The 13,425-nt window shown below is 39.5% G+C and overlaps 1 protein-coding gene and 1 long non-coding RNA gene across 2 annotated transcripts in view; one reads left to right on the forward strand and one right to left on the reverse strand.

Moving 5' to 3' along the window:
- Positions 1 to 10,739, reverse strand: part of LOC121361508 — a 32,889-nt gene extending 22,150 nt beyond the window's left edge. The window contains exon 1 of the long non-coding RNA XR_005956345.1: positions 10,605 to 10,739. This is a non-coding gene — a long non-coding RNA (uncharacterized LOC121361508). The remainder of the gene's footprint in view (positions 1 to 10,604) is intronic.
- SYNPO2 (synaptopodin 2) overlaps positions 1 to 13,425 on the forward strand; it is a 78,901-nt gene that overhangs the window by 25,611 nt on the left and 39,865 nt on the right. The gene's annotated exons all lie outside the window — the stretch shown is intronic.

A 13,425-nucleotide genomic window follows, 5' to 3' on the forward strand; every position in this document is an offset into this window, starting at 1 on the left:
GCTTGTGACCTTGAAATGTGAAGCTATAAAAACCACATACTTCAGAGTTTATAATTAAATGAATGACAAGTGTCACCTCTGCCTCCCTCTTTTAAACATCTGGAAAAATTAAAGCTAATTTATCACAATATTTGATTTCTTAAACATTAGGGCCAGTTATGCTTCTAGAAGAAGCATCTTTGCACAAGCTATATATAGAGCAATTATAAAATTTACAGACAACAATATACGTGCTTATAATCTGGAGCTATAAATAAGCAACCAACAAAACATGGAGCGTTATGCTGTGCTAATGTAATGAAGGACAAGGTTTCTCAAAAAATCTTGGAAGATGTGTCTTTCAGTTCTTTTGGGACTGAACCTCTAACTCATAAACACAGATTCCTATCTACTCTGTCAGCCAGAAGTGGTACATGATGTGAACTAACAGCAGTCAAAACCCACCAGAGTGCTCAAGCACGTAATTTGTATAAATATGCATCACTAATTTATACAGCAGCTATCTGCTTAGGCTCACAATAATGCTGTTGCAGCTGGCTGAACCACAGCCCTCAGAACTGTTACACAGTTACAATCCTGCAACCAAACATAAAATAGAGACAACAGGAGTAAAAACTTCTCTATAAGGATTTTGTTGCCGCAAAACTGGAGGTTTTCACAAGCCCATATGAGACTACAAATTAATGCTGATGATATTTGCTATACTGGTCCAAAAAAAAAAAAAAAATCCTCTCACTATCTACAACACACAGATCTTTTTTTTTTTTTCCCTTTTGCAAGAGAATTGTAACTTGAGTTCTATCTTTAACCTGTTGAAGTGATTTCAAGTGTCAAACCTCTGTACTAAAGAATGGGACAGAATAGAAAGCACACAGAAGCCTCACACAGACCACTGGGGAAATGCTGTGTCCTAGTGACAACAACAATGGAAAGGATAGGTTTCTGCAGCTAAAACCCAGAGCCAGACAGGTGCAGATGTGTGGTTTCCACTGCCATCAGTTTAGGTATCCATTCATGGGGTTTAGAAATGGAGATGTGGAAAAATAGTTATGCCAGCAAAATTTTTTGTGTAGACATAGTCCAAACTGAATAAATCAACTGTTTGGAGACCCTGTGCTCAGAGACCTGGCACTCGTCTTCTCCTGCCTTCTACAACACCATGTAGACATGATTTTTTTTTTTTTTTTTTTCTCGGAGACGTAAGTTAATTAAAAAAAAAAAAGATATCACATTGAATACAAAAGGATAGGTTTCTGCAGCTAAAACCCAGAGCCAGACAGGTGCAGATGTGTGGTTTCCACTGCCATCAGTTTAGGTATCCATTCATGGGGTTTAGAAATGGAGATGTGGAAAAATAGTTATGCCAGCAAAATTTTTTGTGTAGACATAGTCCAAACTGAATAAATCAACTGCTTGGAGACGCTGTGCTCAGAGACCTGGCACTCGTCTTCTCCTGCCTTCTACAACACATGTAGACATGATTTTTTTTTTTTTTTTTTTCTCGGAGACGTAAGTTAATTAAAAAAAAAAAAGATATCACATTGAATACACAAAGAGATGACAAGATATCTTGGGAATGAATGTATTCACATAAAAAATAAACATTGAAAAAGAGGAGAACAGAGCTGAGTGAAGGAATTTTTAGCAGCAGGAAACCATAGTGTGTAGGTAAAAATATACAATGATAAAATGGTAAGAGTTAATAACCTTAGTCTTGCACAGAGAAAAAAAAAAGAAATAAAAAGCCTGAGCCTTGTTGAACTTTAGAAGTGTAATATAGATGTAAAGCACTAAAAATTATTGCTCTCATCTTATACACGTATCACTTTCTAAAGAGTTCAGGCAGTGCCTTTACATCAAAGAGAGCTGGAATGAAGCCTGGTCTGGCAGCCTGGTGTCTGGCTGAGCCTGAGTTCCCTGTGGATTTATACAAGTGCTACAGCCCAGAGCTGGGCTGACATGGTCTGGTTGCCAATCATCAGTTTATCTTTTAGGGTAGCAATGATGGAAACTCAAGGGCTGGGCTTGAGCAGAAGCTCAGCAGTCCCTTGCACTGCTGAGGATATAAATCCAGACAATTCTTCCAGAGGACCTTGCACCAATGCTGAGCAGCAGAAGGGCAGAGTTGCAGAGGAAAATACACACAGTGAGTAATGCTAACTGCAGTTGGTTTAGCATAGAAAACTGTCAGGACTGAAGCTAAAACAAAAGTTTGGAAAGAAGAGTTTATAGTCTCTGAATGGAATGTGAAACTGCTGTACAAGGCGTGGATTCTGTTCCAACTGCAGCCATTGCAAGCTCTCCCCCATACTGTATGTCTATTCATATCTGATTTGTCTGGAGAGAAAAAAAGATTAAGGAAAAAAAATCCTCCAAAACTACTGGTGAGCTAATGAGGACTTCTGTACAAAATGACTTTAAAGTTTTCCAACTTGCTTCATGGATTCCAACGATTCATGGATTCCCCCGCTATTTAGCTTCAGTAGACCACAAGGAACCAAGCTTCCAAACTCTCTAGATCCCATTTTTTGTGACATATTTAGGCAACAGTTTCTTGAGGATCTTTCCTTGTTCAATTTCCCTAGTCCACATACTACTGAGATGCACTTAATTTTCTTACTGAAAGAACACATTTCTTTTAACTGTTTTCACAATACTTTCATCTTTTTGTGGAGAATACTAAGGATAGTAAACAATAATTCCCACTCTCTCACAGCAGAATATGAGCAATTTTGATTGGAATTAGTACATCTTTTTCTAGCCAGCTTTGGAAGAATCAGCATTGAGTAAGGTCCAATTACAAGCAGATTTGTTGGATGCATTTTCCTTTCAGCAACAGAATTAGTCATCTGAAAATGTGTGTGGGTGTCCCTGCACTTATATTTTTCTATACTTCATAAAGAAACTCTCCCTGATATCTTTAAGCTGCAATAGGCAGGCAAAAATGTCAATAAATATCTTTGTCATCAGGGTAAATGAGCTATTTGAGATCAGGGAGATCCCAGTGTGTTCCCTGATAAGGGAATTACATAGGATGGGCAGCACTGCTAAGACCATCCACTGTAATTATAGAACATTAAAGTATGTGTTCAATATTTTTATCTGCTCACCTTAAGAACACATCATGAAAGAAGGTATTTGAGGGCAAGATATGGTCTGAGGAAAAAAAAACTGACTTTGCCATTAAATAAAAACAACAGTCTAACCTGCTTAAAACAGCCGATACAGGGTGACACAAAATGTGATAGCCACATTCTGTGGAAAAAGGGATAACTGTAAAAATGATCTCTTAAATCTGCTTTATTTTGAGAGTTCAGGATATGAGAAAATTCATATTAATAACATCCTCTGTTTAAAAAAAAAAAAAATACAGACCACGAGGCACATGGGATTGCCATGACTCTAAGTTTATATTTTAGGATAATGCTCTCCAAAGACTCTTTGAACATTTCCTTGCTTGGCTTTTGTACAGTAAGTATGCTGTGAGATTTCAGGCTGACCTTTAGCTTTTGGAAATCCCTGAGTCCGTGCTTGCAGAACAAGCCTGCACATTTCAGCTAAACAGAAGAAGGAAAAACAGTGAGGAATGTTTTGTTATGAGACAGATGAATTTCTTTTAAACAAAGGAAACATTGCTGATTCAACAAAATACAGCTAGAGATGTGTTAAGTGGAAAGTAGGAGAAATGTTTGATCTAGCAAGCAAAATTTAAGGAAGGGGAGATTTTTCTACAGCTGGTTGACAATGGTTGCCATTACACAGAGGGTGAGTGGAAAGACACTGCTTTTGCCTTGCCATTTCTTGGGTCTGCAATGCATACAGCCTGAAGAAGCAATGCTTTTTCCAGATGCATGTCAAATCCAGCATATTATCCTTTATGAGGGAATGGAATAAGCCATCTCATTGACTTGTTGGGTGCAGTCTGCTGTGGGAGCACATAACATGCAAGGGAACTGTAGGATCAGCACCATCATCATGGTTGCCAAGCTCCCTGCTGGAACTGCCCTTGCAACTTGTCTCTCTCAGGCTGCACTGTGAGATAGAAAGGGGTAGCACAAAGGTAATGCCCTTTATTCATCTCCTTGTCTGTAGGGAGATGTGCACCTATGCCCTAATCAATATTCATATCATCTAAGCTGCTTCTTAGGGAAAAAAATCAAATTACAGCTAAAAGTTGTTTTATTAAGAATTAGCAACCTCAATCCTTTTTTGAGTTCTCACAAGCCTACTTAAAACACTACTAAAATTAGATTTTTGTCCTTTTTAATTCATTACAATCCAAATAGCTTAGGCTGAGACAATGCTAGTGGTTTCCAGACCCACTTTTCCCAGTAGATTGCTTTAAGGGACTTTTATACTGGGAAATAAAACTAATGTCTTGTTTGTTCTCAGATCTGACTGGGGACAGCAGAGTTCCAAAAGAAATACAAGAGTTATTTGTTTATGTTAAGATAAAGCCCTGATGTAAGATGTCATCTCATTTATGATTTCTCCCATAAATTTAGTGCACTCAGAACTAGATTCAGAGAACTTCTTATTCAGAGTGATTAATTTTAAGAAAACTTCCTAGTATCTGGGTTTAAGGTTTCTCAGTTCATTTCATTTGAGTGTGAAAACAGAGAGGAATGAAGTGCAGAGAACAAATATTGTTCCAGAAAAAAAAATGGAGTAATTTTTCACTTCATAACCTGCAGTACTCTCAGCTCTTCTAAGTACAATACTTTAGGCTAGTCAAAACTGGTTTGAACTTCTCATATTTCCTGCTGGCATTACTCAAATAATTTATAATTGAAAATCATTAGTGCTTTGAATGGGAAAGTTGAGCTACAGAAAAATGAGAAGCAGGGGTATAGAAAAGAGAAGTCTGAGGGCCTTAACAGTAAGAGAAACAGTGAGCTCCAGTGCCTTGTGTGTGTCCACGCTCAAGTTAGTTGATGATTTCCTTATCTTCCTCAGCATGAGAATTAGGGCAGATGAACCATATGAGTGTTGTGCAATCCATACAGCACAGCATGCTTCCAGGTATTTCCTCTTTTTGTAACGTACCATAGAGCAAGGAATAATTCAGAATAATCATCAAGCAGGGGGATTCTCTGATAAAAACAGGTTAAATGTGGTCTTCTGTAGGTGATCTCTCTGAATGCAAAGTTACTATAATGCCCACAGGCAGAGAAGAAATTGCTTAGAAAGGAAATAAAATAGTAAAAACCAAACCACTGTCAGAATTGGACAGGAAACAGAAATTCCATTTCACTGCTTTTTAAGGTGTATCTTCAAGTATAAGAAGTTTCAGTTTTTATAAATCATGTTTGGAACTGCTGCAGTCTTTGTAAATGACAACTGACATAATTAAGCCAACTTCCTCTAAGCAAGCTAGTCATCAAAAAACCCTTGATTTCTGCTTTTTTACAAGAGATTTTGAGAAAACATGTTAATTTAACATATTAAATATCCAGCTGGACTACACAAAAGTGCTAAAAGACAAATGCGTGATGCCTTATAAGAATCTTGCATGTTGCAAACTTTTGTTCTTATATGCTACGCTTCTAAATACACAGATACTTTCCCTTAAGGAAAATCTGGACAACAGACCTGGATGAAGCATAAATCTCTACATTAGTCATAATTAACTGTAGGGAAAGATTTTATCATTTCATGGTCCACACATACTTGGTGGTCCACACATACATGGTGCACACTTGAGGGGTGGTATATAGCATTCCCACATTTATTGCTCAGAGCTGAAGCTACAGTTTATACGTATCCAATGACTCTCTACAAGGCATTAGTCTTTGAGTGAATCTCCTGACATTTTGGTACTTGATAGTGTGAATAGGAAGCCAGCACAGCTGTTGTGACACAGTGCTCACAGCAAGCCTAAATGCAGCAATTGATTGAGAGGGTGGACAGCAGTGCTAAATCAAACAGTTAATTTCCTTACATTATTCACGCCAGGAATTGTTTGAGTTTTCTACATCTCACTGCATACATGCAGTAACAAGAAGAGACTTCCAGAAGTTTTTTGTGGGTTTCAGTCTTGAGCTGCTCTTTTTCAGTGTGTAGGGCCTCTTCAATGCAGATGACTTTTAATGCAGTATTCTCCAAATGCAAGGTGAACAAGCATCTGCAGTGGATTAGGGTGACGTCAAAGCCATTCCAGATTCTCCATATTAGACATGAACTTGGGACAGGAAAGAAATGAAGCACTTGTTCATTGAGTCATCCAGACACTTAACTCATCTCAGCCATACTTTGGGAGGTAGGTAAAAGTGATCTGAAATCTGTTTTGCCAGATGAGTCCAGATGCCTGATAAAGGCACTGGGAGTTATAGGAGTCTTACTTTCCATAACCAGAGTTTGCTAGACACCAACAAGTGGAGTAACCTTATCAAGATGATTGCAGAATCCTCTCTAGCACAGACTGTAGCTTCCTGCACTGACCCCAGAAGAATGGGAGAGATCATATACTCTCTTCTGTGTCTGCTGCCCTCTTGAGTGAAGCCAGCCTGGGCCTTGTGGAGTCTCAATTCTGCGCTAAGTTATTCCAGGAAGAAATGCATTTATCTTCTCTTATGCTATTTCTTTTCAGACACAGAGGTAAAGTGCCTCTGTGCTTTCAAGTATTCATGTTGCAGGCACTCTTTCTCTCAAAAATATGGCTGAGATGAACGAAGGCTGTTTGGGGCACCATTCAATACATGTTTGCGTGGGCCTTTTCAGTTCTGTGGCAGCTACACATTCAGTCAGGTCCTGTAGACTGGGCTCCTGGCTGGTTTTCCCCCTTTCCCATAAGATTATTTGGATGGTTGCTACCATTGAGCAGAGATGTGTGGGGCTGCTTGAGCCTTGAGGGGCTGTTACTCCACTGATTGGAGCTGAAACACCTCACATCTACCAACCACACTGATGACCTCTTGCAGTGGGGTTTGTCAAAACCTCAGTCACCATAAATCAGGACTTGCGGCCAGAGTAAAACTTCACTCAAGAACCACTGTAACCAGCTTCTAGCCCAGAGGATTAAACCAGCATAGGCAATTCCTGACAGAAATTTACCTAAACTCTTCTAAAATCCTTCAGTGAAGGAGTTTGCAGGACTCCTAACTTAGCAAAATCCTTCACTGTCCTCAAAAATACTGAATATATAAACTTGCATTTTCTTCACTGCAAAGTTGATTTCTTGCTGTTTTAAGCCTCCAAAAAAGAATCAAAATTTTTCCTGCCTTCTTTATAATAGTTTCCTGCTGTGAAGAGGTTATGTCCTCCCTCCCATCTCTATTCTTGGTTTTGTGGGGTTTTTTTCCAAAAGAGAAAGAGTGAACACAGTAAATTCCTCCCCAGTCTCCTCATAGGTCGTGCTTTCTAACTCTTTGAGCATAGTTACTGATCTACTTTGGACCCTTTCCAATTTGCCCACATCTTTCTGAACTTGACAGGGTACTCACAGCACCAAGATGAATAATTACCTCCCATGTTCTGCAGATTGAGCTATCCTATTAATATGGCCCAGGATCATGTTTCCCTCCTTTCCTAAGGAAAGGACCCAACAGACAACACAAAACCCTACCACCTATCTCCTGCCCCAGGCTTCCCTTATTCAGTTTAGAACTCCACTAAGCCCACTCCAGAACCTCTGTGGCTGAACTGGTATCCACAAGACACATCTTGATTTATAAATTCTATTTTCCAAGTGAAAAAGTTTGTGTTACTATAACAAGTTATAAAAATTTGCTTTTTGTCTTGCCAGATCATTTTCAATGTGGCTCTTTTACAATGCCAACAATCACACCTTGTGGGCTCTCATTAGTCAATTATATGTGTGTACTCTTGCTTCATTGAGGGATTAATGAAAAGAAGTAATAAAAGGGCATCCTTTACCTAAGTATATGTAAACAGTATATCCAGTATATAACAGTAAACAGTATATGTAAACAGTACATCCAACACTGCTTGGATGTAGAATGTTACTTTTTTTTTTCCTTTAAAATACCATTTTCCAAAGGATCTAACCCTGCAAAGTCAGACAATAATGATAAATGCTTGATACAAAGCATAAGTGATACAAGCTTCAAAGGCTTGCAAGGAAATTTCTTCCCTGGTGTCTCAGAGTACAACATTAGTAGTTTTCCAATCAAAGATAGAATCTTCTGGCAATAAAGCATGGTATGCTTTGTGTAAGGAAATACAGAAACTCACAGGAGATCTGTCATTAATGATAAGAGCCAATTTTCAATCCCATGGGGATACTTTCCTGCACAGAGAGATTTGGTGAAAAGCCTCAAGTTCTCACATCAAATAACACATGAGAAGACAGAGAAGAACAAGAAATGCTCTATGAGAATGGTCTTAGTGAGGATAAAAAAAAAAAAAGATAAAATGTTCCTATCTCAGCTAGATCAAACTTGTGATTCTTACTGTTAATCTGAAGAGATTGTAAAAATGGATTAAGAAATGTGAAAATGGTACTGAAGAATTTGCAATACTTTGAATGTGCAATATGAATGTGCTTGCCTCCATCAGAAATTATGTCTTTTAATAAAGAGCTGCTAGAATATTTCACATCAAATTACTCATCTTTGTAAAACTGAGTTTTAAAGTCAATAGCTTTGAGGAGCAAAGAGTTTTAATGAAGGAAAGTCCCAAGCTTTCTGGGTTTTTTGATTTATTGCATTTTGGTGGTTTGTGGTTTTTTTATCATCCTCAGCCTATCTGAACAGATCTTAGTGCTCATATTTCATTTCTGTCAAAAAATATTCAGACATGGAAAATTACAAAAAAGACACCCACTACTGTAGTAGCAGCTAATGTTTTTTTGTGGTTGTACTACTCCTTTTCCTGAATCTTAATTTTGACCTTATCTCCTTTTCTTTTTCCCTTGTCCTTGTTTCTCTGCTCTCTTTCACAATATATCAAGATAACAGCATATGCAGAGTAGCAAACAGCACTCTGGCCTGAAATTTACACTTACTTACAAAACCGTCTTAGTTTATTGAATTGTTTTTTTGAATTGAATTACGACTACTAAGTAAAAAAAAAAAACAAAAAAAACAAACCAAACCCAAACCAAACCAAAAACGGCAGGACAACACATCATGATACCTATATATTTAATTTATTGAAATTTACTTTGAGTATGCCTTTCAGTGGCCATTTCTGATAGGGAATGACTAGGAAGCGGGATTTTATGGAAAGGGGATGATAATTTTTCTACGAGCAGACATTTTCATTTTCCTTACGTGGGGATTTACTGCCCTCTGGTGTTTGAGACGAGCACAGAGCAGCCAGGGCACAGATTAACTTCAGCTGTAACACCAGCTGACTCGGGAAACCTCTAATCAGAAAATAGCAGGCTCGCCTGACAAGCACAATTAAACTTTGCACCGGTGGCAAAGCTTTCCACTAAAATTCCACTCAATTACCGTGAAGGTCGTTGTTATTGTCTCATTAAAGGAAAGCGACATTATATCGCATTGTACAAAGGGCACAGCATGTGTGTGTGCACTTAGCAACAGGAGCCAAAAAAACCAGTAATTATCAAAACGGATCAAACTCCACTGCCCTGCTTCAATACATAATCTGGCTTGTTCAAAGAGAGATTGGGGCCCTCTGGAGGAGATGAACATTCATAGAAATCCAGAATTTTCTAAAGCTAGAGATAGCAGTTACAACTCGTCAAGATATGGTTTTAATAGCGTCAGTTATGTTTTTATATGCATGATTTATGATAATTCCATAACACTTTTATAATGTTTTTTCTGTATCAAAGAAAAGCAAGGATAGTGGTGTAAAAGGCAAAAAAATCCCATCCTACGTTTGCCTGGTGTACTTTATCTGTGATGTTCAAATATTCAGTTCTAATGACGAGCATTTATGGTCATGTATAATCAGATAATACTTAAAAGTACTCACAAGAAAAATAACCATTTAGCATTTCCCCTCAATCTCATTTCTTTTACCCAGTTTGTTTACTTCTTTCTTGGATGCTCAGAGCAAGTATCACAGCAAACATGTTTCAAAACAGCTACACAAAAGGACTCTGGGAGTAGTAAGATGTTTACAAATATTTTGGAATTGGTGGCTTCTCAAATAAATCTTTATCCTTAACTACTTTCAGGCTCACACAAACACATGCACAGTGCAGCTGGTTTTTGTAACATTGTGCATTTTGTGCTGCTGAGTTATCCTTCAGCTAATAAGAGGAGGCCTGAGGAAATAATTGTACAATCATGACTTAAAGACTGATGGTGTTTGTTTACAACACAGTGGTGTTGCTTAATCCTATTTGTCTCCTACAGCAGCATTTCAGTAAGAAAGTGCTGCTTCTTTTGTGTTAAAGAAGCGCTTGGGCTCACTACATCATTTAGGACTTTTTAATATGCAGAATATGTTACTGTCTGACATGATTAGAGACTACTGAGCCCAGAAAACAGAAGTGTGCTTATCTAGAGGGGCATGAGAGACAGACATTGGAACAAATCTTCAGAAAAAATTGCAGATTGAGTTTATACTGGCACCAAAATCTTGAAGTTAATATTTCAAAAAGATTTTGCAACTGAAATATGAATATAAACCAATTTAAATGATCAAATATGTATCCTTGTACTAACCATTGCAGATGATCAATCAATGATGATTAAAATTTCAGGTGTGATGTTGTGTCTCCCTGGTTTTCAGGACTTCCAAGTTTTTTCTTTGACATGTCCAACCAACGTAGTGAGAAAAGCTCAGGTGATGCAGGATTATATTCTTTGCTGTAATCAAACTAAAAAGAGATCTTGCCTCAGTAAATACTTCCTTTTCTCAGGTCCAAAAGTGCCTTGGAGCTTATAGTCTTTTATCATCTTGGCATAGGCATTTGTATATTAACATATTCATATTTACATTTTACAAATGGAAACACTATGTAATACATTCCTATCATTAAAAAGGTAGTGTTGATGAAATGGAAGCTTTTAGTTATTTAGCAATTATCAGGTCTGATCTCCCTATGGACAGTAGCTAACAAAATAAAAACAAATTAAAGCGCAGAACAGTGTCTTACAAGTGAAGCTTGAAAACTTCAGTGGAAACCACACTGAAGAAATTAATTGAGAATACATTAAGACAAATGACTGAGCAGATGTACAACATTTTAAGAAGCGGCTTGTCAATATCAGAAAATCTCTGCATCTGTTATTAAAAACGAGACGGAAAAAGTTCATTGCCACCTGAATGCCCAGCAAGCAAAAGTCAGAATTAATTACCCAACCTTCAGCCAGTTGCTCGTTCAGCAAACAGTGCGGGGATTTGTTTAATCCCAGAAGGAAACTGTCCAGGAACTGTGGAAAGACAGCCCGGGATTCCTGCCTGGAGACAGCTGCCAAGGGGATCGAGTGAGGAACGCGCCTTTGGGCAGGGCTCGCCGGCACAGTGGGCACACGGGGAAGGACGAGGGGACGGCCATGGGGACATTTCTGAGGAGCATCCTCAGGGGAGGGACAGAGGCACCTCAGAGGGAAGAGACACTTCCGACTCCTGTACGGGTGAGGGGCTGCTTTGTGTGGACGCCCTCCTGGAGAACGCACGAGGCCTTTAGCAGTACGGTACAGCAGAGCTAGGGCCACGTTCCTCAGGTTTTTCAGGAATGACGCCTCGCCATTCCTGCAATTCCCTGACGGCGGCAGGCCCTCAGCGCTGGCCGCCAGGGGGCAGTGCGAGACCGCGGGAAGCGGGGCCCGCTCCCGCCGGGCCGGGCCGGGCCGGGCTGTGCCGTGCCTCGGTTCGGGCCCGCAGGTGCAGCCCCCAAGCTCCAGCACAACAAGGGCCAGCCGGGCCCGCAGCTGATCCCGGCCTGCCCCGTACCCGCACCGGTGCCAGGAATTAAAGCTGATTTCACCGATAACTCTGCAAAGGTGCCCGTGTGCCCCGACGTACTTGAACTGCTTCTCATCAAGTTAAGAATGAGCCAGGATCAGTACGTCCCGTGTTTCTAAATGCTCGTAATTTTATTTCTTTTGAATTTAAAAAAAAAAAAAAGTCAAAGTAGAGGTGCTATTCCTGGCTCAGTGCACTGAGTGGATGAAAGAATTTCCCTCATTCAAGCTGTTCAGCCATTGCTGCCCATACTCCAGCTTTGCCACCGACTTGTCTGCAATGTCTTACCCCCTGCACAGCCCAAGAGCACTGTCTTTCCTTATGTCAAAGGAATGCACACATTACTTCCAGTTCCTGTTATTTTCACCCCTCATTCAGTGTAGCTGTTCCCCATTTTTTTCCCCTGGAGCCAAAGGGGTTATGTCACAGCTAGCCAGACAACATACAAACAGAAGTAGAAACCCTGAGCAAGGTAAGACCAGCATCATTTCAGTCCCATCCCTAACTCAGAATTCATCACAGCAGCTGTGTTGGACTACAGAAGAAGTGGACCCGGTGTCGCTAATTTAGTTCTGTTACCTCATTTAGTCCTTACTCAAAGCAAAACCAAATTGGCTCCAGCTGCTGTGCTAACATTGGCAACAGCTGCTAAAACCAGTGTCACCTGGGCTGCCTCTGAAAGTCCAACCAGACCCGAAATCCAACAGCTCCTCTCCAAACTGCCAGAGAAATCACAGTGAGAACATTAATTGAGAGCACAAGTTTGTCCAATTCTGTACAGATTTTTTTCTCTCTATTAATACAAGCCCAGAGATTAAGGGTAACAGAGTTAGGTGTTTCCTGGATGATTCTATGTGACTAAAAATCAAGCTTCAGAAGAAGCCTCCCCAGCAAACCAGAACTTCAGATACTCGTCCATTTTCCTGCCATTAGCTATGACTACTATTCAGAGCCCACCTGACCACTGTCTCTGATGGCTTTGCTGCAGCACCTGTTCAGTTTAGGTCCACTTTGTACTCAGGATAACTAACAAATATGTACCTGTAAAGGCTGAATCTGTAACATCAAGCTTTACTTAGTTTCCCCATTAAGAAAACAATGATTATTTGTGGTGTTTTCCCTTGTGTTGTCACATGTTAGCATAGCAAGTTGTCTTTCGGCATCAAACTCTGCTTGGAGGTCTCTCTTCCCTCTTGCATCATCATTTCAGATCAAGAGCCTTGTCTGACATTTTAAATGGCTAAAGCACTTGTTTCAAGAAGTTGAGAGAAATTAGAATATTGAAAAACAAATATCGAGTCTTCAGTTTTCCTCTCAGTTCCTTCTCACCCACAAAAGACAACCAGATGACAGTATCTTTGTGGTTTTCACTTTTATACAGAATTTTTCTTCCCAACTGAGTAACAAATACTCTTCTCTATAATAAAAAAGTAATGGTCTCCCAGCACAGCCTTATATAGTTCTTTGAGTAGAATCTCTCTCTAAAAATAGAAATCTCTTTGACATTGAAGCTCCAGGCAGCAAGGAAACTGTTGCATTTCAAGCTGAAGCTTTTGGAAAGCGCGCTCTGTATTT

This window comes from Pyrgilauda ruficollis, unplaced genomic scaffold (genome assembly GCF_017590135.1).
Source record: "Pyrgilauda ruficollis isolate IOZ18807 unplaced genomic scaffold, ASM1759013v1 scaffold58, whole genome shotgun sequence".
In the NCBI taxonomy this organism is placed as follows: Eukaryota; Metazoa; Chordata; class Aves; order Passeriformes; family Passeridae; genus Pyrgilauda; species Pyrgilauda ruficollis.